Raw genomic sequence first — 26,137 nt, forward strand, 5'->3', positions numbered from 1 at the left:
GCTCTAAGATGGAAATACACGGTATTTTTAAAACAATTATTAGATTAAAAACCCAATTAAGTATTCTATAAGCATAACTGCAACAAAGAACAACGAGGGCCTGCTTTTCAGCACCCCAATTCCATGCGCATTACAATAGGATTCACTTTGGGGGGGGTTAATCATGCTCATTTCTCAGCCTGGGTAAATATGAACAAAATAACACGCACTGTACATGTCAGGTTAAAAAATGAAACTGAGATAAGAATTATCATGCTGTTTCAAAACTATATATTAAAATTCAAAAAGTCCAAAGATTTAAAGGTAGTTCTACAAAGAACGTATAAGATGCATTGCAGTACAAATACCCTTAAGAGTATAAAACATTTACTCTTAGAAAGGTAGCTACTAAATAATGTTGCTATCCATTATAACTTTGCATTCAAATTTTTTTTAAAATATATATATTTACTATCATATGAAATGAACATTAGGATGAGATACTAAAAGTATCTGATTTAGAATTCAGGTTAGTAAGGACTATGGAGATGGCTCAGTAGATCAGGACCTGCTTCCATCCCTGGAACCCACGTAGGAGTCGGGGGGTGGAAGAGGAACAGACAGGCAGACCCCTGAAGCTCACTGACCTGCCACCCGTACAGCCCAATCAGTGACCTCCAGGTTCAGTAACAGTGACTCTAACTGAGAAAACGTCATGTGGCTCCTAAAGACACCTTCCGCGTCCATATGTTAAATACATTACACATATACATTAACCCCATACACAAACTCCTTAAATTTTTATGTACTTTTTAGATTATGTATAAGCATGTATGTATGTGAATAGGTTTGTGATCATGGAACAGGGTATCAGGTGCCCCAGGGCTGGAGTTACAGGTGATGTGAGACATGTGACAGGGATGCTAGGAACCAAACCCAAGTCCTCTGCAAAAGCAGTTAAGTACTGGTAACCAATAAGGCTGGCAATTTAAAAAACAACAACAAAAAAAATCTCAAACCAGTGTTACTAAAAGGGACAAATACAAAGGTTTACAAATATATATACATTGACACAATCCACCAAGAGAATAACTTTTAAATGAAAAACTAACATGTGGAGAGCTTTGGGGGCTGCTCAGCAGGAATTTGACATTGGGCCAGGACAGGGAAGTAAGCTCAGGCAGGAATCTGATTTTGGGCTAGAACAAAGAAGTAGGCTTCAGGCAGACTGGAGAAAAAATAAACCCGCCTCACCCTCAGAACTGGCTGGGGTCATGCTACAGTGTTGTCTAATTGTCCTTTTTCTTTTTAATCCTCGATTCTGCCCTGGAGAACCTATTAACTGACTGAGCGGGCTTGGTCACTAACGTCACTGAAAAGTTGTGGAGAGTCCATATAATCAAATTACCAAGTTGCTGAAGCGATGGTTTTACTCAGTTTGACCATGCATGGTACATGTTGGACTGAGATACCTCAGAATGCCCAACTCTAGAGCAAAATTGTAACTGCACATTAAACATTTCCATGTGCATTTGGAATGAAGTATACCTCTCAAAAAAAGAATTTACTTAACCATTAGTATATTTATTACTATATATCATTTAAACCATTTGTGTTTATTATTTAATTTATGCTGTGCTTAACAGTGAACACAGAGCTTTGCAAATGCTAGGCAAGCACTCTACCATAGACCTATATCCTTGAGTCAGGAATTAGGGTATTTTAAAGACAAAATTATGAAGTGAACTGGATGTCCCATAACAATAAGTGTAACACATATTTGGCTTGACTGTCACAATTTTTTTTCATTATATAGCTCCTAACCAGTAATCTTGTTTGTAATGTTAGTGTATAATAGTATTTAAAAAGTTTTACGATAGGATCTATCTTACTTTAATGTAACTGAACCGAGGTCAATAATCTAAAAGTTGAGTCTAGTTATATAGATAGAATAAGAATGCTTTTCTCCTTAAAAATATTTTATTTGGGTAAAATTCCATATAGTAGTACTTTTATATTGTGCAAATTTTATCAAAAGATGTATTTAAAACCTAAAATTAAGCAAGGTAGCTTTTAATTCTTTTGTGCTATACCTCTTTAATAGCACATCTTAATTATACAAAAAAAGGCAATTCGGAATAAAAATGTAAGTGCTAAGTAATACTTTAATAATATTCTAAACAAGTATGAAAAAGGAACATGTCACCATCTTTACCCTATATTGTACTGAATAATGCATTGTGGTGATAACTGACAGCCAGGGAATGAAATGATCCACAATACACACTACACATATGTCCCTAAGACTGTGAGAAGGAACAACCAGGAACAAGAATGTCATTGCTCCTAAAGCAGGTGTATAAACTGTTTTCCCACAACATCCTACAAAGAGTTAAAAGTCATAAAAGTATGTGTTTGCCAAACTACAGGGAAATCTTCTAATAAGCAGAGATATCTTCCATGAAAGAAAACAAAAAACTAGCTCTCATTTCAGGATAGGAAGAGAACACAGGCAATAGAGTGAGCTCTCAGTACTCCCAGATCATTGTAGGAAGGGCAGAGTGGAAGCCAACCAGAGCTCAAGGTTCTCAAGAGGCTGCACAAGTTCCAAGTTACACAGAGGAAACAGGCAACTAGAATCTGCAGGGTAAGTATAGACCAAGGCTTCAGCAATAAAGAATCCAAGGATCTGAACAGAGAATTCCTTTAATAGGAATTTAATGATTTAAGCTGAGTGATGGTTTGTATCTCTATATGAAAAAGCCTCAGTCTAGAGAAAAGTCTTCTGAAAACATGAACAGAGGAAACAATCCTCAAAGCTCATAAGGCTTCAAGTTCAGAATGTAAAGAAGGTTTAAGTCTCAACTATCAAATTAAGTAAGCTTTAGGAAAACACTCTGGAGACACCTAGCTCAGAAAAGATCAGCCTGCTTCTAAGTAACATATCTACATCCTCAAGCAGTCCAACAATATATGAACAACCCGACAAACTACCATAAAAGAACCCAACAGCAAATATACCAAAACCAGGAACCTATAACTCATAAAAAGTTGAAATATAGCAAGTGAAAATAAATATAGTAATTAGACAAATGGTGGAATTACTAGACAAGGATATTAAAACAGGTATCACTAAATATATTCTAGATTTTCAATAAACATGTCAGTCCAAGGTCTGTCTGGTACTATGACAAAAATTCCTGACAGAAAGAAATGTCACAGTCTCAAAGGCTTCAGTGCGGTAGCAGAGAGGAGGACGGGAGTAAAGCCCAGACCAGAGTAAGACACACCTGGAAGGCTGGCCCCCACTGACTACCAGAGCATTTTAAGAGCAGAAAGAAAAGAATTACCATCAAAGAGCTCGAAAATTCAACTAAAGACACCTTTTAGAAACGAAAGTAGCCATTTTAGAAGACAGTTTTAGCAATAAAAACCTAAACAGTGGCTTACTATATAACCACATAATTAATTCTATCCCTTAGTCATTTATCAGATTGAAATTTATGTTCACATCAAAACCAGGACATATATACTCATATTAATAAGGGTATCATTCTTTGTACATGGCTAAAATGATGACTTCAACGATAAAATGCTATTCAACAATAAAAAAGGAACTACTAATTTAGGCAATATGGACAAATCTTTAATGCATTGTTCTCTGGGAATGAATTCAGACTGAAACTCCTTAAGAAGCCACAGGCCGCACTGACCAGGGAAACAGGTAGAATCTCCAATCTCATCTCTAGCGCTACAGAAAATCGCCTCTGCATCCTCCCTGCTAGAGTCCTACAACCCCAACCCCGTCTCAGGGGATCACACAGCTCCCCAAACTTCTTCGTCCTACTCAAGGCTTTATCCCAGCTCCGAACTCCAATCGTTCCTTCCTGGGAACCTGCAGGCTCTAAGCAGACAGGCTAAGTGCAGATCCTCCCCACCCATCCATTCTCCACGTCCAATCTGCATTCTCGCACCAGCTCTAGAGGAGACCTGCTGTGGACTCTCCTCATTCTCTGCACTCACTCCCCGGGGACTAAGCAGATCCTGATGGGACACCCTGACACCCTGCTTTTCTCCCTCCTGTGACCCCCCCCTCCTCTCCACCTCCTAGTTGTTCCCCTTCCTAAGTGTCAGCTCCCTGCACCTAGAAACATATTTTACCTGGAACCCTCTAGTGGTCACACCTAACAGGATCCCATAAAAATATCTGGAAACATACAGTCTACACATTCTCCTAAGAACCAGAGAGCAAGAAACAGAAACCCAACAACAGAGCACCCAACTAACAAAGTTCAGACATTAGCACCTAGAATTACGATCTTCCCAAACCCAGATTCCTAGATGCCATCCTAAAGCACAATCAATTAACAGCCAGGACAGTAGGTCTGTCTCCACTAGAGCCCAGAAACCCTACCAGGCCCTGAGTACTGCAACACAGCTGCAGCACAAGACAAATATCTTAAAAGAGCCGTCATGAATATGACAGAAGTCCTGACGGAGGAAGAGAATAAATCCCTTAAAAGGAAAATCTGTGAAAGCACAAACAGTGAAAGGAAATGACTAAATCAGTTTAAGAACTGAAAATAGAAAGCCAGGCACAGAACTGTCCAGGATATATGGGATGCTACGAAAAGACCAGAACATAACACAGTAGAAACACAGGACGAAGAAACTCAGATCAAAAGCAGAGAAAATATTTTCAGAAAAATCATAGAAGAAAATTTCCCAAACCCAAAGGAGCTACATATCAAAGTATAAGAAGCATACAGAACACAAAGTACATTAGACCAGAAAAGAAATTTCTAAAATTTTAAAAAAAAAAACCTAAACAAAGAACAGTAAAAGCTGTAAGAAAAAAGGCCAAGTAAAATATAAAAAGGCAGACCTGTTAGAATTAATACCTGACATCTCAATGGAGACTCTAACATCCAGAAGGGCCTGGACAGATGGTCTACAGACTCTAAAAGACCACAGATGCCAGCCCAGAATACTCTACCCAGCAAAACTTTTAATAGATGAAGAAAATAAGACATTCCATGATAAAACCAAATTTAAGCAACATCTACATATCTGACCTTACAAAAGGTGCTAGAAAAAAATTTACAACTGACAGAGCTTAACATCCAAGAAAAAAAAAACAGAATAAATAACCTCAAACAAAAGAGGGTCACTCATACTTCATGAACACACCATCACCACCAAATCACTGCTCACTGAGATCTCAGCATTGACATTCTCAATTCTCCAATAAAAACCACACAAAGCAAAACAGATATGAAAACATGATTCATCCCTCTGCTGCATTCTAGAATGTACACACCTTAACATCAAAAATAGACATCACCTGTTGCTGTGCTAAGAACCTGACAAAAAGCAATTTAAAAGAGAAAGGGTTATTTGGCTCACAATTCTAGGTTATAATTCATCTTTGCAAGGAAGTCACCGTGGCTGAGGCTTGAGAGAGCTGGTCTCCTTACATCCATAATCAACAGCAGAGTCCCCTTTCCTGGGGAAGGTGCCACCAGTGTGTGGGTTCACCTCAATTAACATAATTAAAACATGAGCGTGTTCAGAGGTGGCTGGAGAGATAGCTCCATGGTTAAGAGCTTTTGCTGCTCTCTCAGAGGACTCCAGTCTGATTCCCACCACCCACCCCCATGGCACTTCACAAACATGCTCAGAGGCCCATCTCCCGGGTGATGCTACATTTCATCAAGTTGACAGTTGAAACTAACCATACACAGTTAACATGGGGTATATATCAAGAACTCTCAAAAAGTTTGATTACACAGATAAGTATTTTCAAAATCCGAACTGATGACTGAACAGTACATACAAAAACATCAGCAGACAAAAAGAAAAACTGAATTTTAGTTGCAGCATAACAACTAGCAAAACTGCCACATTGAAAATATTTTCTGGCCAGGCAGTGGTGGCGCATGGCAGCACTTGGGAGGCAGAGGCAGGCGGATTTCTGAGTTCGAAGCCAGCCTTGTCTACAGAGTGAGTTCCAGGACAGCCAGGGCTAGCTACACAGAGAAACCCTGTCTCGAAAAAAAATATATACATATATTTTTTTTCCTGAATATCCTAATAATTCAGATTTCAAAGGCCAATTATTAAAATGTAAAATTCAAGGTTGCTTTTATTGACAAAGAAAGGAGAAAGTTAACCAACAATGTTCCCTTTAAATCAAATTGTTGTCTGGTTATCATAATTTAATGTTTCATAACTTTAGTGTATCTCTGCAGTGGTAGCTTTCCTGATGCTATCCTTTTAATCTGACTATATAGTTCTATCACAAATATTTTAAGAAATTTTGGTCAACTAACATTCAGATTTATGTATTTAACAGGCTCAGCATTTCAAGATACTCAAATTGTCTGTGACTCAAGTAAAATAAAATACAGCAAAGATTTCCGACTGAACTTTAAATGACAAAATGGCAACACTTTCTGAATCTCATGCTTGCAAAATAATGCACTGGAATGTAAGGCTCAGGAGAAGCCCCCTGTAGACTCCCTACTCCTTAAAGCTGCTTTAAGTTTAAACAACCTGGGAAATCTGGGTGTCACTAGTTTCCTCACGTCCTATGAGGACGAAAGTCACGTGTTCTGGTTCCAGGCAACACTAAATACAGACAGTTGTGTAGGTATTCTTAAAACTGGGGTAACCAGTTCAAAGAAAAGCAACGGTTTTAAAAGTTCTTATTATAAATAAGTAGCATGAGTATTAGTCTATGTATTTAACTGCACAGAAGTCATTTGGCGGTCACTTTCTAGCAGCACTTTCTTTTGGTTGGACAATGGAGCGGAAACAGTGCTACAGAGCAGCTCGAGGAGGAGCAGCAATAGAGTAACTAGAGGTAAAAACAGAGACACCTTTTACACCAAGTCAAACAAGGAGCAAGAGAACTAAGGAATGCCTGAAAGACTAGCTGAAGTGGAGTTTACTGTAAGACACACAACGTCTGATATAGTGGATATGGTACTTTGAAAGAGAATGTCCCCCACGGGCTCATAAATCAGTCAGTTCCCAGTGAGTGGCATTGTTTGTGGGAATATGAAAGGTGTGGCCTTGTTGGAGAGAGTATGTCCCTGCAGCCAGGCTTTGAAAGTTCAAAGACTCACCTCATTTCTAGTTCACTCTCTGCTCTGTGCTTGTAAGAAAGGGTGTGAGCTCTGAGCATCCTGCTCTAGCCCCCACGCCTGCTGCTTTCGCCAGGCCTCCCTGACATACCCAATGGACATTTATCCCTTGGCCATTTTATCACAGCAACAGTAAGATACCCATAGAAAAAAACCGATGGCAGGATAGAATGCAGATGACGTTCTGGAAATGTGGGTGGAATGTCTAAGAGACTAGACTTAGACACAGGGTATATTGCTACAAGAAAGTTAAGCAGGAGTAAATTTAAGTAAATAGACATTATTGGAAGGAAGTATACTGCAAATCTCTGGTCACTCGCTTTTCTGCTAAAAAAAAAAAAAAAAAAAAAAAAAAGCCATCTGCTCAAGGAACAGACATGAAAGATGTCAGAGGTTTTAGGCAGAAGAGATGTAAAATGTTTTTGAGAATGAAGAGAGAGGAGGCAATAAATAAGCAGAAATGTCAGGCAATGAAGGAAGCATGTGAGGCTTAGATCCCTCAGACACAGGCAGCTCAGGAATGAAAGAACAGTGTAGACAGAGGTCTATTAAACCAGAGTTAAGTGTAGTGATGGTGAGAGAACAGAGTTAAGAGTGTAGGCAGGCCAGGCAGTGGTGGCCCACGCCTTTAATCTTAGCACTGAGGAGGCAGAGGCAGGTAGATTTCTGAGTTCGAGGCCAGCCTGGTCTACAGAGTGAGTTCCAGGACAGCCAGGACTACACAGAGAAACCCTGTCTCGAAAAAAAAACAAAACAACAACAAAAAAAAAAGAGTGTAGGCAGATACACTGATATATGGAAGATATATGGAGAAGAAAGCAAGAAGGAGGAGGGAGAGAAGGGACAGGGAGGAAGAAAAGGCGCATCATCCTTGGCACAACCTCCTCCATGGCAGTTTTTAACTCTGGGTCTCTGCAATTGTTGCTGTTCCAACGATCTCAGCTCAGTTTTCCAATGCCAAGCACCTTCCTCACACTGACATGTCTCCTTGGTTGTCTGTCTTCACAAAGGCCTTCCCTGACCACTCAATGTCTGAGATTTGTCCAGTTGTCTTGTCTGCATAACTTACTATCTAAGTCCCTCACAAAGGCTCTGTCTACTGCGCTTACCGCTCTCTCTCAAGAACCTACAACATCACAGGGTACATACATACTTCACTGAATTAATGAACCACAAATTACACCGAATGCTTTACTGACCTCAACTGCATCAAACACTATTTTCCTTAAAAAGAATGCAATATTAACATTTTATATGGCAAGAATAAGAACAACAATGAGAAAGTTAATTTTAAAATTTGGTTACTGAAAATCTTTTTACTGTCGTTAATATTCTGACGTAGGAGCAGAGCAGGCTTTCTGCAATGACCAGATTTTCTATGACTCACATCTTTCAGGTTTTCCCATTTTAAACCTTAAAGGAATACCTTAAAGGTTTAGACACTAGACTCCACTTTTCTTTCCTCCATATTTTAACAGCTTCCTGGCCACAAAAGATCATTCCCCCAAACTCTTTGACCTTGTGATGCTATGGTTGTTCCTTTCTTCTACTTTCCCTGTATCATTTAAGAATAAATAACCAATAAAATCCACGAGTAATCCTGCCTTCCTTGTCAGTAACTGACTTATTAAGAGGCAAAGGAGAAATTACACCTTTATTCTCCTACTGCAGTAATTGAATGTGGTATTTACTTAATTGAAACACAGGTAACAAGCCCACAGTCCTAACAACTGTCTTCACCTGCCACTTTTTTTTCACCACTGAAACTCAGATATATCCAATCAGTTCAGTTGCTTCAAATCTCAAACTATCACTTACACCAGTATTAATATAAACATTATGATGTTTCATTCAACTTTGTGGTAATAAGCACACCACTGAATATACAATCACTATTTTTAAACCAATATTCTAATATAATAGAACTTTCAGAAGCATATTTATCTTGCACATATGAAAAGAGTCTGCATGTTTTACCCAAGACCCATTCAAGAACCAAAAATCTTTACAATAAGACAACTGGGGGATAACTCTCAGAACATAATCAGCTTAAACATCTTGTTTTAAAGCTCTAAAAAAATAAATAATATATAACTACTGGCAGCCAGGTAAAATCAGAGATTTCTGGCTCAAAATCCAGACTGTATCATCTTTGAGCAAGAAAGACAATACTTCCCTGTTTAGGAGGAATGAATGAGGTCTCCAGCCTAAAACTCAAGAGACAAGCTAGACTGGCTGACCAACCAGCAGCCCCAGACACGCACTCATCTCCAGCACTGAGATTACAAACCTGCATCACTCCACCTGGCTTTAAAAAACAAAACACTGTGGGGTTTGGGGATCAAATTCAGGTCCTCAAGTACCTCACAACTGAGCCCAAGTCTTCTACGTAACTAACAAGAGAGCTTCAAGCTAACTAAAATAGTAATCCTGAAAGTAGAAACTAACACATACAACTTTACAATTGATTATTCAATACTCATCTCAGTTGCAACAGGCCACATAAACAGAAATCAGAAATAGGAAAGAAAAACCACACTACATGTGCAAGATAAATATTTAAAGAACACTATAAACTACAAAGAAGAAAGTGTGTTTATCTGTGTATGCATACACACTTGCTGAGACTGTGGGCATAGTAAGTGTTCTTTCTACCACTCAACTAAACAGCCACGGTCATGTCAGGTGGCTAGTTAGACATTGGCAAGCGTGGAAGCATCAGCTGGTAAAACCAAGGACTGACTCTTAGTACTACATACAGAAGAGTGAAATCTGAGTCATACCTCTGACCCGGGAGAAGTGACATTCTGAATTGTCCTTAAGGTCACTAGATATCAATCAAAACCTTAAGATTACTTACATGCGGAGGCCTTCTGATAAAGAACAAATCCAAATAAGACTGTCAACCACGTGGACTGAACAAAGCTCTGAGGGAAAGCTGTTTGTATGGCGGTATGCAGGCTACAACAATGAACCCTTGGGTCAGCGTCTGCTCTCCTCCAGCTAAGCACGTGCTCCCCATTGGTCTAGGCACCAATGTGTCAGTCATCTGCAATTCCCAGGGCGATCACAATGCCCCCCCCCCCCGCAGAAATTCTGATCACACTAATGTATATTATTTTTTTAATGATAAATTTTAAAGAACTGAATTTGTACCAAGGACGTCTTCTGATGAATGCACAGCTTTAGTAAACTAACTTCCAAAAGCCAAGTATTTCCTAGAGCAATCTCTGAAAGCCCAAAGAAATATACCTAGGGACATGGAGGATAAGTCATAATGAAAGACAGAATAAACAGATCAATAATTAAAACCATAAAAAAATGCGAAATGCAGGTAAACTAGTACTTTGTGGAAATGTACAATTTTAAGTCCTTATATTTAAAAGGCAGATCAAGCCAACCATCAAAAATTACACCTCCTAAAACTACTAAGAGAGCAAAATGCATCCAAAGCAAGAGAAGATGAAATGATGAAGATGGGTGGGAGGGGGAAGACACTAAATTAAAACAAATTAAACTATGAAGAAAACAGCATCTTGAGCTTACCACCTGAAGCCGACTAACAAGTCAGAATTACCAATATCAAGCCGACTAACAAGTCAGAATTACCAATATCAGGAATGCAGATAACGCCAGACTCCTAAGCCCCCAGGCACCAAAAAGGATGATAAGAAATACAAGAACTCTTACAAATAGACAATTTAAATGAAATAACCTTGTCTTTTAAATTCACTGATAAGAGTTTGAATAGCCTTGCATCTGCTAGAATTATTTAACTGACTGAAAAAAAAAAAAAAACCAACAACAACCACTACCATCCAAGGCTCAGGTAGTTTCACCAGTGTATAAAATATTTAAAGACACAATGTATCCCAGAAAACATCTAAGGTGGAAATACCTCATTTTTATCACTATTACACCAAATCAAAGACACTAAATGACGATGAAAAATTCAAATACAAATAAATACACCTATGGAACATATACACGAAAAAGATCAGCAGAATGTCTGCATATAAAATTAAACAAAATAGGCTCATTTAGTATTTAAATTTCCATTAATGGAAAAAAGTCATTATTCAAAAATGTTTTAAAGAAAAAGAAATAGTTCTCTCAAGATCATTCTAATGAATATAGCAAAAGAAACTAGCCACATAATTACTGCAGATCATCTACTAAATCTCTGTTAATAAGGTAAGAATCTTAGTTTGGACCAATCCCTCTCCCTCTCTCTGCAGTTGACCAAGATCTACTAAGGGTAGAAAGAGAAGAGCTCACTCCCCCCATCTACAGTCTACAAAGTAGACTATAGGAGGTTGGTCCGTTGCTGGTATGTATTCAAATGCTAAATCGGTACTCCAAGATCTGGTAACAGCAAGGCAAGCTTTTGTTGTGCAAACACAAGCTTTTGTTGTGCAAACCTTGCTCCCAAATTTAAAACTATTGGTTAAATAAAAATGGCTACATCTGATTACTGGGGAGACTAGAGGTAGGGACTACAGGTGAGAGGAAGAGGAGGAGAGGAAAGAACAAGAGGTCTCCATTAGTCTAGACTGGCCAATATCACGGGCCAGAGTAAAATGCCTCCCCAGAGACTGCTGGAGCAGAAATAACCTAAAAAGATTCAAACAGCAAGTATTTGGGGAGCACAGCTGGGGAGGTAGCCAGAGTAGTTTTAGAGAATTAGATTAGGAGTAATCCCCCAGTAATTTTGCAGAGCCTGATAAATAAACCATAGTTTGAGCCTCACTCATTTGAAGCTATGAAGGGATATGTGTAATTCTATTTTATACTTCCCCAAAAAGAGATGGACAGAATTTCTTATGCCTGCCTCTACACCATCTTGGCCTTGACATCTGTGAAGAGGCTTGTCTTTACACACACACCACCTGCCTTCAACCCACCCCCAATCACAACATAGAGGTTTCACATATATAAGCCAGATAGGCATAAGCTTGTATAGTGGTTCAGATTCTAGAAAAGCAGAGAACTTTGAAATTATCTTCACAGGAAATAAACTCATCTGGAAAGTGTAGGGGAAGTTCAAGCCTACAGTACATTCAAAAACACAGCTTGGTGGGACCTAAAGGACAGCTGGTTTACTATAAAGAAGGATAGCCAGTAAGAGCCTTCTTGGGTTCAGAATAAACACCAAAGACTAGGCAGGGGTAAAAAGAAAATGCCCATCCCAGGGGCTAAATTTCAATCAGACAGACAATACATACCTCCAGAGAACCATCAAAACCAACAGCATAATTAGCACAACTAGTGAAGATGGATACCTGGGTATGATACCAAGAAATTTAACAGACCTATAAGTGAAAGATACACAGATTACACTGTTGAAAGAAATCCCTGTCATCTTAGGATAACCACACCAATATCTTCATCCTCCAGAGTATGACATCAAATTCTTTCCAACACAAAGTATCTAACATTCCATTGAAATAGCACAGCAAAGCCATTAAAGCAGAGAAAAGCCCAGAAAGAGGGAGGAGCAGTGTGTGCAGAGATACTGCCATATCCTAAATAGCTGGCTCTCCACAGACTACAAACGCATAGAGAATACTACACAAGGTAAGAAGCAGCCCGGCGTCAAACTCAACAGAGAATTCCATGTAACCATCATAAATATGGTCAGTAATTCAGGAGAACCATTAAAGACTTAGGAATGATGGATGACAAGACCCCATCAAATAATTATCTTTCAAAAAGATCTTAAGCCAGGCTTAGTGGTTGCTTTTCGGATAGAAGTTTCCTTATTTTTCTCATTTTGTCACACTGTAATATAATTACAAACACTTTCCCTTCCTTTCATCCCTCCAACATTCCAACAGACTCCCTCCTTGCTCCTTCAAATTCATGGCCTCTCCTTTCATTCACTGCTTACTATGCACATACATGTGTATGTATATATACACACAAATATTCCTAAACACAACCTGCTCAGTCTATATAACACTACTCACATGTATGTTTTCAATGGCCGACCATCTGGTATTGGGAGCCAATTAGTGTGCTCTTCCTGAAGAAGACTTTCTCAGCATTCCTTAGTTACCTGTAGTTCTGTGTCTGGCTGAGGCTTCCTGGACCTTTCTGCCATGCATGTTACATGTCTATTATTGCTGCCCTTACTCACCTCATGTGCAGGCAGTCATGTTGGTGAGTGAAGCATGTAGCTTCAACCTTACTGGGCGGGAGACACAACCCCACTGGAAGAAAGCTCTTCCAGTCTTTCTGCCCCACCTTCTACAGGGTTCCCTGAGCCTTAGGTGAGGGAGTGTTCAGGTGTGTCCACTGGGACTGGACTCAGGGCTTTCCACTGTGACTAACTGTGCCTTTCTGTGGAGGTCTCTGTCTATTACAAAGAGAAGTTTCCTTGAAGACGACTCTGACTACAGTTTTGATGAAAATTAAAGGCCTTTCTAGACTAGGCAGTGAGCTCATGGTCACTCTGAGCAACTGAATGAAACCTAAAAGTAAGAGAAGGCTGAAGATAGAGCCTTCATAATGGAATGTTTGCCCAGCATGTATGAAGACCAAGCAAGATTCAATCCCCACGTTCAAATCTCCAGTACTACCAAACAAATAAGCAAACAAACACCTAATTCAACATTTGATTTTTTTAAAACAAAGAAAAAAAGAAGCATAGAGTTGACAAGAGAATGGTAAAGAAAGGAGCTCATGCTAGCCAACTATGAAACCCAAGAAATGGACAAATTCCTAAAACACCAGGCTATCAAAATTGACAGAAAAAATAAGACAATCAAAACTAGACCCACGACGGGCAGTGGTGGAGCACACCTTTAATCCCAGCACTTGGGAAGCAGAGGCAGGTGGATTTCTGAGTTCGAGGCCAGCCTGGTCTTCAGAGTAAGTTCCAGGACAGCCAGGGCTACACAGAGAAACCCTGTCTAAAAAAAAAAAAAACTAGACCCATGACAAGTAAAGAGACTGTATTAACAACAGAAAATTTCAACAGGGAAGGTACACGCCTGGAAGGCTTGAGTGATAAAAGAAAAAATTTAGTATCACTTCATAAACTATTCAAGTCAAAGAACTACCCAGAAGCCTTCTCACTAGCATCACTACCTAGTCACAACCACTGCTAGCATCACCAGGAAGGAAACCACAACTGCGATTCGAATGTGAACAACAAACTAGATGGGGTTATCCCAGAAACAGGACTTGCTCAACAACATACAATATTAAGCAATTAAATACTAAGCAATTATTTAATGTACTCTTTTAAATAAAGTACAAAACTCACACACTCATCAAAGGATATAGAACTGTAATCCTACCACTGGTGAAGCAAAGACCAGGTGAAGAGTACACCCTGGGTGGATACTGCAAGATCCAGTTTGTAAATCAAAACCAGATCTAAAACCAAACCAACAACAAAAGATTTCCATCCAAAAGGGACATCCTTGAATAAGTAACAAGTACTTATGAAGGAAGGGGGGTGTGCTTCCCACTAAGCCTGAGGAGCCAAGTCTGGCAGGCTCCCTATGGCAGGAGAAAGGGGCCCTGCAAGTTGTCCTCTAATCTGCACGTGAGCCTGGAGGCACAGGTGTGGCCACACAAACAAATGCCATGCTTCTTTAGAGTTATGGTTTAAAACGAAAGCATGATCAGAAGCATAATGAATGGTGAAATATGGAATGTTTTCCTTCTCAGACCAGGATGGAGAGAGAGAAGGCTGTCCTCTCTTGCCACTTACATTCCACCCTGTACTGAAGAACCTGGACAGGATCATAGACAACAAGATGAAATACTAAGTGCTTACTCTGGAGAGGAGGTCATAACCTCTAGTTACAGATAGCATTACTGGATCTACAAAAGACCCTAAGGTGCTCACGAGAATAACGATTTTATAGCAGTTTCATAGCAGCGTGGATTTTCATCATCTTTAACTTAACAAGGGGCTTAAATGAGGGAGCTCGATGGGGCACAAGGCATATAAACCAATATATAAGAATCACACTGTCACACAGCAATAACGAACCCAAAGAAAGCAATTCCATTTCCCAAGCATCAGAAATTAAAATACTTAAATTTAATGCACAAAAATTATACTCTGAAAACTGCAAAAAAATAACGGAAAGAAACTGAAGAACTCTATCAAAGAAAGTCATCCAAGTCTAAAGGCGAGAAGTAGCCATCCACCCCAATGATCTACAAATGGCACAACAGCATTCCAGCTGGCTTCTCAGCAAAAGCAGACAAGCTAATCTTTTTTTTTTTTTTTTTTTTTTTTTAAAGATTTATTTATTTATTATGAATACACTGTAGCTGTCTTCAGACACACCAGAAGAGGGCATCAGATCTCATTGCAGATGGTTGTAAGCCACCATGTGGTTGCTGGGATTTGAACTCAGGACCTCTGGAAGTGCAGTCAGTGCTCTTAACCACTGAGCCATCTCTCCAGCCCCCAGACAAGCTAATCTTAAGAGTCAAATGAAACGTCAAAAGACATATACTGATCAAAACAATCTAGAAAAAGAATGAAGTTGGAAAATTTTCATTTTCAGTTTTCAAGCTTGTAGCACCTAATCAAAACATACTAGCATAAGGTTACAGTAAAACAGAATGGATGGCTAATATAAACCTTCACATTTATATTCAAGTTATTTTAGAAAACCATGCAAAAGTAATCTTGTGGGAGGAAAAACTATCTTTGTGTGACTACAACTATGCTATAAACCTTGTACATGTTTGATGGACAGATACCTTCTCCTAACCTATGCATAACTGTTAAGTGTAGTAACACAAACCCTAGATATTTTAACGTACTTCTGACTTTTCTTTAAAGTAGCTCAGTCATGAAAAAAGGACCATTATTTACTGTTCCAAACAGAAACTCATTTGAAAAGCATTTCAGGGATCAGTTAAAACAGTACTAACAAAATACAATCCAACATTGAGTAAGTACAACACAGAATAATAATAATTTAAAAAAAGGCTTATTAAGCAAAAAGTAAGACATGAAAGAATATATCAGCTACAACGTCATCCATCTGAAGCCTCTTTTAAAAAAAAAAAAAATTCCCAACAGAAAGCAAATTAGTGATGATTTCCTACGTTATAAATGAATACTGAGAAGTTCACATTGTAAAAGTTGACCAGTCATAAGACAAGTATCAGAGACATTCCACCTCTGGAGTTCCAGGTCTAAATAAAGCTCCTTTGTTGTTTACAGTCTTCATGTGTAATGCCACGAACCCAAAAGACCTGCAGAGAACTTTGGGTCTCTGTAATTCTCATTTTAATTCTTAACCTACATGTTGTAATTTTTGTATTTAAGTAAAGCATCATGAGATTGTAAAGATATAATTTAGGGTATTCAATATAGAGTGAGGTTTTATCAAAATGTCTAAAATTGAACCCTCAGGGCAGGGTTTTTGCCATATAACACACAATGACATCAAGGCCTGTCCCTTGTCCAAGACCCTGCTCCCTGTCACCAGCTGCTTATAGTGAACATTTGCCAAAGCAGAGGAAGCCATCACAAAGAAACTCTTAAGTCATTCCTTTAACCTAGCTTCTAGCTTGCTGCAAATCAATGGCTTTCTGGTTCTTTTTTACCCCATCATAACTGAGGAACTTACCAGGTTCCTGTCATCATGAGAAGATAAATCACGCTGTCTGTGTTCTAAGTGATGGGACTAGGGTCCTTTCTCTGCTTCCCCATAGTGAATTACTGTCAAGGACTGTCACATGATCCAAGTCGCATCTCCTGAATCATCCATCAATTATATTTTTTTTTAATATAATTTATTTTTTCTCAAATCGTAATTCATTCACACAGGGGTTATAAACACAGAAAGGCAGGATGTGGGGAAGGGGATGACAATGGAGTGTGGGTGTTCAGGGGGAATACAGATATCTTCAGAACCGGGTATCGGCTGGGGACAAGTCACTATGACTCTGCCTATGACTCGCTTGTCCTTATCTAAGTTGGTATTGTCTGTCCAGGCTACCTATTTACAAGGTCTATGACTACTCAGGCTTGTAAATTTCCACAAAAGCTGCCTGTTTACATTAGCTTATAGCCATCTGTTTCAATGTTTTTCCACTGAGACCCAAGACTTGGTGTTAGTATACATGTATGACAGGCCTATTGCTGATTTTTTGAAATTTGATTTTCAGATGAAAGTCAAGCAAAATCATATACCAGCTCAGTTTTGGGACTAGTGTTAATTGGTAAGAATCATTAAAATTTGGTGCGGGTCAGGGCTTTTATACTATTTGTGCGATATTAGTACTTGCATTAAAGATCTAAACCTTTTTTTCTTAAATAAATAAATAAATAAATAAGATGAATACTGACTAGAATCACTCAACTTAAGAAGTGACAGAAATGTAAAATATTTGAACAGTGATATTTACACATGTATATAAATGTGTAAGAACACAGAAAGATCATTTAAATAGTACTTGATATAATATATAAACTCCCTTAAAATTTTTAATATAAAGCTAAAAACTATCAGTTCCTATGGATTATGAATTAGAAGCAATGAGCTTTTAAAAGAGAAAGAATTCGTATAAAGACATCTTACTAAAATCCTTATATAACATTAACTTCCTTTTAAAAAAAGCTTTAGAATGATAACTTTGACAGAAATCAGCACTAAATTGCTTTCTCTTAATTTCTTAGTACTCTTAGTTTAAATTTTAATTTAATCACCTAGTTCCTTTACTAACCTGTAATTTCTCAGTATGAGTCAGGTGTGGACTCTGAAATGTTACACATACACACACACACAATCTTGAACCATTTCTATTGTACAGTTTCTTTTTACTTTACAATGATCTAAAACTGATACACATTAAAGCAAAAGACATGCTCCAAAATCTGAATTTTAATCTTTTCCTAGACAACATGTTGTGCTACAGTGTTCTCTGGCAGCAGCCCAGGGGCAGTTCCCAGCCAGTCATGGCATCCCAACACTAAATAGCTCTATGTGGCAGAGAACTAGTCTACTGCTAAATGAGGATGCTCACGAGATAGTGTCTTAAATGCATTTTTGACTTAGTATTTTCAACTTAGATTTGCTAATACAAAACCCCATTAAAAGTTGAAGAGTATTTCTGCTAGTTCCAGTACAATCCTTAGCTAACTGTGAAAGTGAGACTTCAACTAACTCTGTAGAGTAACTATAGAGAGGAGGTGTAAGATTATTTACCCATAGAGAGCCAAGGTCTCTGGTGGCTTACAGGTCTTTCATTCGATTTGTCTCCAGTTTCCCAGTACTATCTAATCTAATCTCTTCCTTTCTTACTACACTTCAGTCTTGTTATTTTTTAAATGGTAAGACATCTAGAATACTCCTGTGGTAGGGTTATCTGTTCTTTGTTGCTGTCCCTTCCTAAAAGGTCATGCACTTGGATAAATACAGAACCATTCCTTCACCACAGGCTTCCCTACTCACAGACCAGTGCATCCTCCATATACCTTTGATTTAATTTGCTTCATAATGTGATCACCAACCACCACAGTCTATGCTGTGCACACTTATATTCTGTTAGAACAGTACCTGACACAGAAAAGGAGTTAAAATAATATTTACCAAATGAATTAATGAACTAGTAACACAAAGTTAAGTCACTTGGCTTTGACCCACTCCTAACAAAGCAAAGCCACTCATTCCAAATATAAGCAGGTATCAAACTGGCTTTGAAGCCCTCCAAAAACCCTAAGCTTAATAATGAAAACCAGATTCTGATTTTACCATCTAGTGTCTTCACTACATTTTACATTAATAGTTGATACAGCAAATTACTCAAAATTTTTCTTGAAACTTCTATCAAGTTAAGTTTTCCCATTAAAACCACTTGAGCAATGTTGGAACAGTGTTTCTGTATTTAACTGTATATTTGTGTGCTGTTTAATATGGTTTAACTCCCTCTCCTGAACCATAATGGTGCTCAGTAGGGAGCAGGGCTAGGATTACAGCCTAGCATTAGTATTCTATTTTCTTATTGGTGAAGCTGAAGAACACACGCAGGAAAAGGACTATAATTTGTTTAACAGATTATAAAATTTAAAAGAATTTTAAAAATTTAAAAAATGTGAATTTAAAAATTATATTTTAAAATTTAGGATAATTCTATGCAACCATATTCAGTAGACAATTCATACATAGTTGGTATGATATGAATTGGCAAAATTGATGTAAAGAAAAAAATCATCAGGACACTATTAAAAAGGTTGCTGAAAAGCCTTTCATACAGTCAACAAATTACTTTTGGGCCCTTATGAGGCTGTAGTACACATGACTGCTTTAGGGCTGTGGTATACGGCTCCACAGACAGTACCTGCCTCACACGTGGAAACCCCTTGGTTTGATCCCCAGCACTACAAATACCTAAATGATGCTAAACAAACTGTTTGGGTCCCTAAACCTAGGATGCCTTGGTGGTACCCTGAGAGGCAATGACTTTAAGGTAATGACTAATCTGCATGTTAGGTTTGCCCAATAAAAGATGCTCAGTTGCACCGGGCAGTGGTGGTGCACGCCTTTAATCCCAGAACTTGGGAGGCAGAGGCAGGTGGATTTCTGAGATCGAGGCCAGCCTGGTCTACAGAGTGAGTTCCAGGACAGCCAGGGCTACACAGAGAAACCCTGTCTCGGAAAATAAAAATAAATAAATAAATAAAAAATAAAAAAATAAATAAATAAAATTTAAAAAGCTGCTCAGTTGCTCAAGTCTATGTCAGCATTCCAAAACATAAAATCCAAGCACGTCAGAAGCCCAGCATTCTGGACAAGGGAAACTCACTAAACTGCTGAGTGCTGCAAGGAAGAGAGATTTATTAGGAAAATGCTATCTACATTTCTTAAGTTATAATACACACATGCACACTGCAGTGTGTTCCATGCTACACATACATTATTTACCCCTCTTAACTAATCTTCCAAATTACCCTGTATTACTTGATCAGGCAGGAAAAATAAGACTACAGTATCCATACACACTTGGTGGTAACAAACAATGCTTGCCCCACTAAATAGCTACCTAAGTTGACCCTTGGGAGAGATTTCCCTTTCCCTCTCTTCCTATCCTTACCTTCTACTGCCTCTAGAAGTATTGCCATCAGTACTTTACTCTGTGCCTTCTTCAGCATTGATCTCAGTTTATTTACAGCATGTAAAAGTTTTAAAAATCAATGCATAACAGTTATCAATTCATAATGAAGCAATAACATACCTCTGCCCACACCAAAAAAAAAAAACCCTCTAAACTTACAAGACAGATACATTACAAATTTCTCCTTCAAAGTAAACCACACAACTCCAAATCAACATTCTCCAAGAAAATATATATAAGAACACTTCAAATTGTCAACTTGAAAGCCTGAAATTAGAAAATTTATTCTTTTCCTGACTCACCTAAAACATTTATCAGAAAAATACAATTTTTAAAAAGCATTGCTCGTATATTCACTACATTTTTTAATGTCTTGACATAGAGATTATTTGTCCTAGGCTGGCATATACAATTAAAAGTTAAACCTCATTAATATACTGTGGGTCTTAAAATATCCAAAGAATTAATTCCTAGTTAATATCTATGAATTAAACAAAGCCTTTTAGCCTTTTTTTTTAATGTGTGCAATAATCTTTCCTTAGACTAAACAGGGTCTACATAAACAAACAGATGATGTTTGGGCACACTGACAGCCATTAGCAAAACTATCAAAATTATAAAAAAGTGCATTTTGACCAGGATTTACAGGTAAAATTATGCTAAGTTTATAAATATATCTTATAAATTTTAGACGTATTCTCTTTTATATTCTCTCTCTAGGTAAACAAACTTTGATTTGAGATTTCCATTTCTGAAGTTTGAGTAGTTCTTCTCCTAACACTGTAAGATGAAGCAAACAGACATCCTAATGAGCATGTCAAACTAGCTTCTCTCCAAGATGAGAGTGAAAGCAAGTGTCTCTGCTCTCACCTCACAGCATCGTTTCCAGACCCTGGGATTCATCTTCCTACTTTGCTACTACAGCTATTTGGTACTATTCTGTTTTCCTTATATGGTATTTATTTTTAATACTCCCAAACCCTCAGCATACAAAAGTCGTCGTCAAGATTTAAGAACAAAAATCAGTATAAAGTATTCATATATATTACATATACATACAAGGAATGGACACAATAGTTTCAAACCACTGCACTGAGAGGCTCAATGCTCTATTTGTGAATGATGGCTTTTGCCGGGTGGGGTAAGGAAAAAAACAAGCACAAGAAAATGTGTGGCCAACAATAAGGTACACAAACTCAGTTACAAAAAAAAAAAAAGAATAACCCAAAGAATAGTCAGGATGTGCTGTGTATTCCTCAAGAAGGAAGGCTTATGTTAAATAACATTCAAATACAAAGTACTAGCACTTTAGCAAACACACACACACTGTCCAGTGGCTTACTAAGATGAATACTTCTAAATAGCTTTGCCTCTCCAATAATCTCTAAATTTCCCTCTCCCACAGTCCATCAGCTAGATATTTAAATAAACAAGATTCTTGAATGGTAAAACTAATTGAATACAACGGCATCACAGAGTAACGTGAGTGATAACACAATCACTCACATAAGAAGACTAGTCTCAGTACAACTCACTGAGGAATCATCACCACATTAACATTCAACATGCTCTAAATTAACCAAATTCCCTCCCTTTTCCAGTAGCCATCAGTAATACTGGGAGGCAACACCCTACTTATAAACTGTGGCTCTAATGCAAATTAGATTTGCTCTAATCCATAGCTAATGAAACTCAGAGAGCCAAGGCTATTCCTTGATTTCCAATGGGCATATACTATCTCCTGACATGCTAGATGTACTCAAGTCAAAAACAATTAGCACCTCTCTTCACATCTTTTATGTGCCCTGAATTGTGCAAAATGCCTGAGAGTGAGCAATGCTAAAATGAAAGTGTATTTCCTCAAAGACTACACATCTCAGTCATCCAGTGTCATCTAAACAAAAGTCCTAGCAGGAAAAAAAGTATGTCTAGAGCATAAAAGTAAGACTGTATTCTTCTTGTTTACTACTGAGGATTCAATACAGTTTAGTTACAATCTGAAGTAATTGTAGCTAGTTCTCATCTGTCTCAGTTCAATGTAACAAGTACTTCCAAAAAAAAAAAAACAAAAAACAAAAAAAAAAACAAACAGCACAGAAACTTTCAGTCCTGTCTTCAACTCTATAGGTAACTAACTACTGTTGCTTACCTTTATTTGAAAAATTAGAAAACTGAAATTTGGAGAGGTTAAGTCATACAATAGTTGAGTCAGAATAGTGACTAGTTCTAGAGATTTTTGAAAACCCACTTAGTGTTACATTAAATAGCATTCAAGTTTTGTGCCCCAAACTTAAGTGTGTTCTTTCCATCTATATAAAAAATTTGAATTGTGTCTTTGCCTTATATGTAACACAGTAAGTTATCCGAAGATAAAAATGACCAAATTTTAAACTCCTTAACAAAACCTTTGCTAATATTAGCACAAAATAATTTGTCCAAACGAGATAATGCAACCTTTAAACACTGACAAATATACTATGGATTTTTTAATTTTAAAATTGCTTGAAACACTCAAAAAAACAACAAAAAAATTGCTTGAAACAGAGATTTAATCGCTCCCACTGTTTAAGAGGGGAGGAGTGGGGACCATTTAAAAATTGGTCAGTCCAGCCGGGCGGTGGTGGGGCATGACTTTAATCCCAGCACTTGGGAGGCAGAGGCAGGCAGATTTTTGAGTTCGAGGCCAGACTGGTCTACAGAGTGAGTTCCAGGACAGCCATGGCTGCACAGAGAAACTCTGTCTCGAAAAAAAAAAAACTACAGAGGATTACCCTATCACACACACACACACACACACACACACACACACACACACACTTTATGAAAGCCAACTCACCCTTCAGAACCTAGGCAAGCATCATGTCCCTGAAACCAACTTAACTAACAAGGCTGTTCTCTCCATCCTACAGTGTTTCTAAAGCATGCACCATAAAACCCATAAAGGCTGAGAAATTATTCAGTGCAAGCATAATAGTGTGGGGCCCACAGTAACAGTTGCTTAACTACTACACAAGGGGGCCTTAATAAACATGAAAACACCACTAAGTTCTAAGGAACAGCAGTGACCTAATACCACAAAATTAAAACTCTATATATAATAATAAATGTTTTCATTACTCTTAGGAGATGCAAATCAGGTCATTTTATATTTGTCCTCCAATATAATTTTCTCTAATACAGACTGATGCCAATTCTGTCAGATCTAGACATTTTTTCAAGGCCTCTTCATGAAAAGCATTGCCCACTCCTCACACATCCTGCTAAAATGTATTAAAGCTTACAGGATCTACACTTACAGCTCTTACAACAGGATCATGTCTTAGGCACGCCTTCCTGGAGAAAATTCACCTCATTTATGCAAAAAGCTTCACTGTCAGCCGGGCAGTGGTGGTGCACACCTTTAATCCCAGAACTTGGGAGGCAGAGGCAGGCAGATTTCTGAGTTCGAGGCCAGCCTGGTCTACAGAGTGAATTCCAGGACAGCCAGAGCTACACAGAGAAACCCTGTCTCCAAAAACCAAAAAAAAAAAAAAAAAAAAAAAAAAAAAAAAAAAAAAAAAGCATCATTGTCTACGAAATGTATTGTTCTTGTCAACACAGGGACAACTTGATCCCACTTGAAGGCATTCTACTCTGTCTTCCTTGAGCATCTTTCCCCTAGGTTCCGGATGGTTTCCTCCTTTTATACTTCTGTTTAAATGATCCCACACACACAACACAGACCAGGTCCTCTCAACACTGCTCAATCTTATTTCACCAACACCAGTCAAACATTGTTCCCTACCCTCCTTTATTTTCAAAAGTTCTAATATTCTGAAATTACTTGTTTTATTTTTTCTAATGCTAATCAGAACATTAGCTTAAAGGTAGATACTTATAAAGATTCTTAATATATACCCAGAATTAATGTCTAACATTGAACAATCAAATATTTTCTTCTCTCCATCTCTCTCTGTCTCTCACACATACACACAGAAAACATCTAGAATGCCAATCTAAAAAAAAATTCATTTGAACAATTTCTATTAATCTTTTTTAAAAGGAAATTTACATCTACATAAGAAAAGGAAAAATCTTAACTCCTTCAAAACAAAATTTTAGGATCGGAAGCAACCTGGGAGATTAAGTCCAATAATTTTCAACCATGCTCAAAGCAAAGTGTTTCCACAAAATCCCTGAAACACTGGTCACCATTCTTTACACATATGAAAACATGACTTTATACACATAAATGCATGCATGCATGTGCACACACTCACGCACACACACATGAACACATACGAAATTTCAAGCTGAATTTGAACACTTTGGAGGCTGTTAACTCAGATGCATAGTTAACTGGTTTTGCTGTAGACCTTAGTTTTTGCCTGCCATGCCTAAGAACAAGAACAAGCCTCAAATTTCTAAGACAATACAGATCAAAATGGTTATAGCTTATTTAGTTTCTCACCATACATGCTTACTTATACAAAAATCATAAAACCTACATCCTCAAAGCACTACTTTGTGAATACAAAATTATGGCCAAGCTCAAGGCCTATCTACCCATCATATCCTCTCTCAGAACTGCACACTAGGGAATGTGTAAAATGTGTCATCAAAGACTGATTACTACTGCCTAGTCTCATTTTAATATTGCTTTTAAAGTCTCCAGTGCTTCTCAACACATGTTTATAATTTTTTAAAACATGAGCAGCTGCTAATATTGTCAGAGCATCCAACTTGAAACAGAAATTTGCTGCCACTCTTGACCTTCTTATCCTAAATGTACAAGATGATCACATAAAAACTAACCTGTCCACTTATACATACATGACTGATAGACCACACTTTTCTTAAAGTAATACTAAAAATAAATGGAAAAAATGAGATTTTTGAGTGCAGACTGATGAAAAAGACTTTTGTATTTCCTTACTTCTACCATTAGTCTTAATAGCATGTGTGTGTGTGTGTCTCTAAAAATGCCAATTTTAAAATTTACACTACTTTTAACTTTAACACCAAGGTGACAACCATACAAAACTAAAATACTGTAAAAGTGCTTTGCAAACTGTTATTTTTAAAATATGAAATAGTAAAGCCAAACAAATTAGAGTTTTTCAATAGCATGGTAAATGTGATACTATTTTACTGATCCATGAAATGTAAATAAAAAAAAAACCAAACTAAAATCTGTATGCAGGAGAATCAACATTTACAATGAAAAACAACATAAAAAAAAAGCTCTTTCCTGGCAGCCATGACACAGAGCAAATGTTCCTCTCCCAAGCGCACTATTACAGGATCAGTCACTACGTTTTGTCCAGATGCTTTTACACAATGGAGCTGTATTTCCAAATGGTTTATCAGGATGTTTGGTGAGGAAAAAGGCAAGTCTGTTCAATGCTACCCAAACTGCCTAAATATACAACAAAGCTCATCATTCCTTGACACAGTGAAAAATGTATTGAGTAGAAACTTATTTTTCTTTTCCCCTTTAAGACATGGTCTCAATCCTGGCTGGTTTGGAACTTGGAATGTAGATTAGACTGTCCTCAAACTTACAGAGATCTGCCTGCCTCAAAGGTGATTTTATCACCACACCCAGCTAAGTGGAGACCTATTTTCACATTAATATCCTTCAATCTGGCAAAAACAGAGAGAGAGCATCCTGGGTACTGGATCAAATTCTCATCTATCATGAATATGTATATATTCAAAGGAGATATATATCTTTAGTAACTCAAGTCTCTGGAAGACACTAAACAAGAGAAGGATTTCTATTTTCCACTAAATGCCTAAGAGTAAGCCTGGAACTTCTAAAACAATATAGATCAGAACAGTTATTATTTAATTCCTCACCAGGCATGCATACTTATACAAAAATCATAAACCTACATCCTCAAAGCACTACTTTGTAAATATAAAATTAA

The 26,137-nt window shown here is 37.7% G+C and overlaps 1 protein-coding gene across 5 annotated transcripts in view; it reads right to left on the minus strand.

Moving 5' to 3' along the window:
• The window catches only part of Cnot2 (CCR4-NOT transcription complex subunit 2), a 94,078-nt gene that overhangs the window by 62,483 nt on the left and 5,458 nt on the right, over positions 1 to 26,137 (minus strand). The window lies entirely within an intron of this gene.

This window comes from Grammomys surdaster, unplaced genomic scaffold (assembly GCF_004785775.1).
Source record: "Grammomys surdaster isolate TR1022 unplaced genomic scaffold, NIH_TR_1.0 126271, whole genome shotgun sequence".
In the NCBI taxonomy this organism is placed as follows: Eukaryota; Metazoa; Chordata; class Mammalia; order Rodentia; family Muridae; genus Grammomys; species Grammomys surdaster.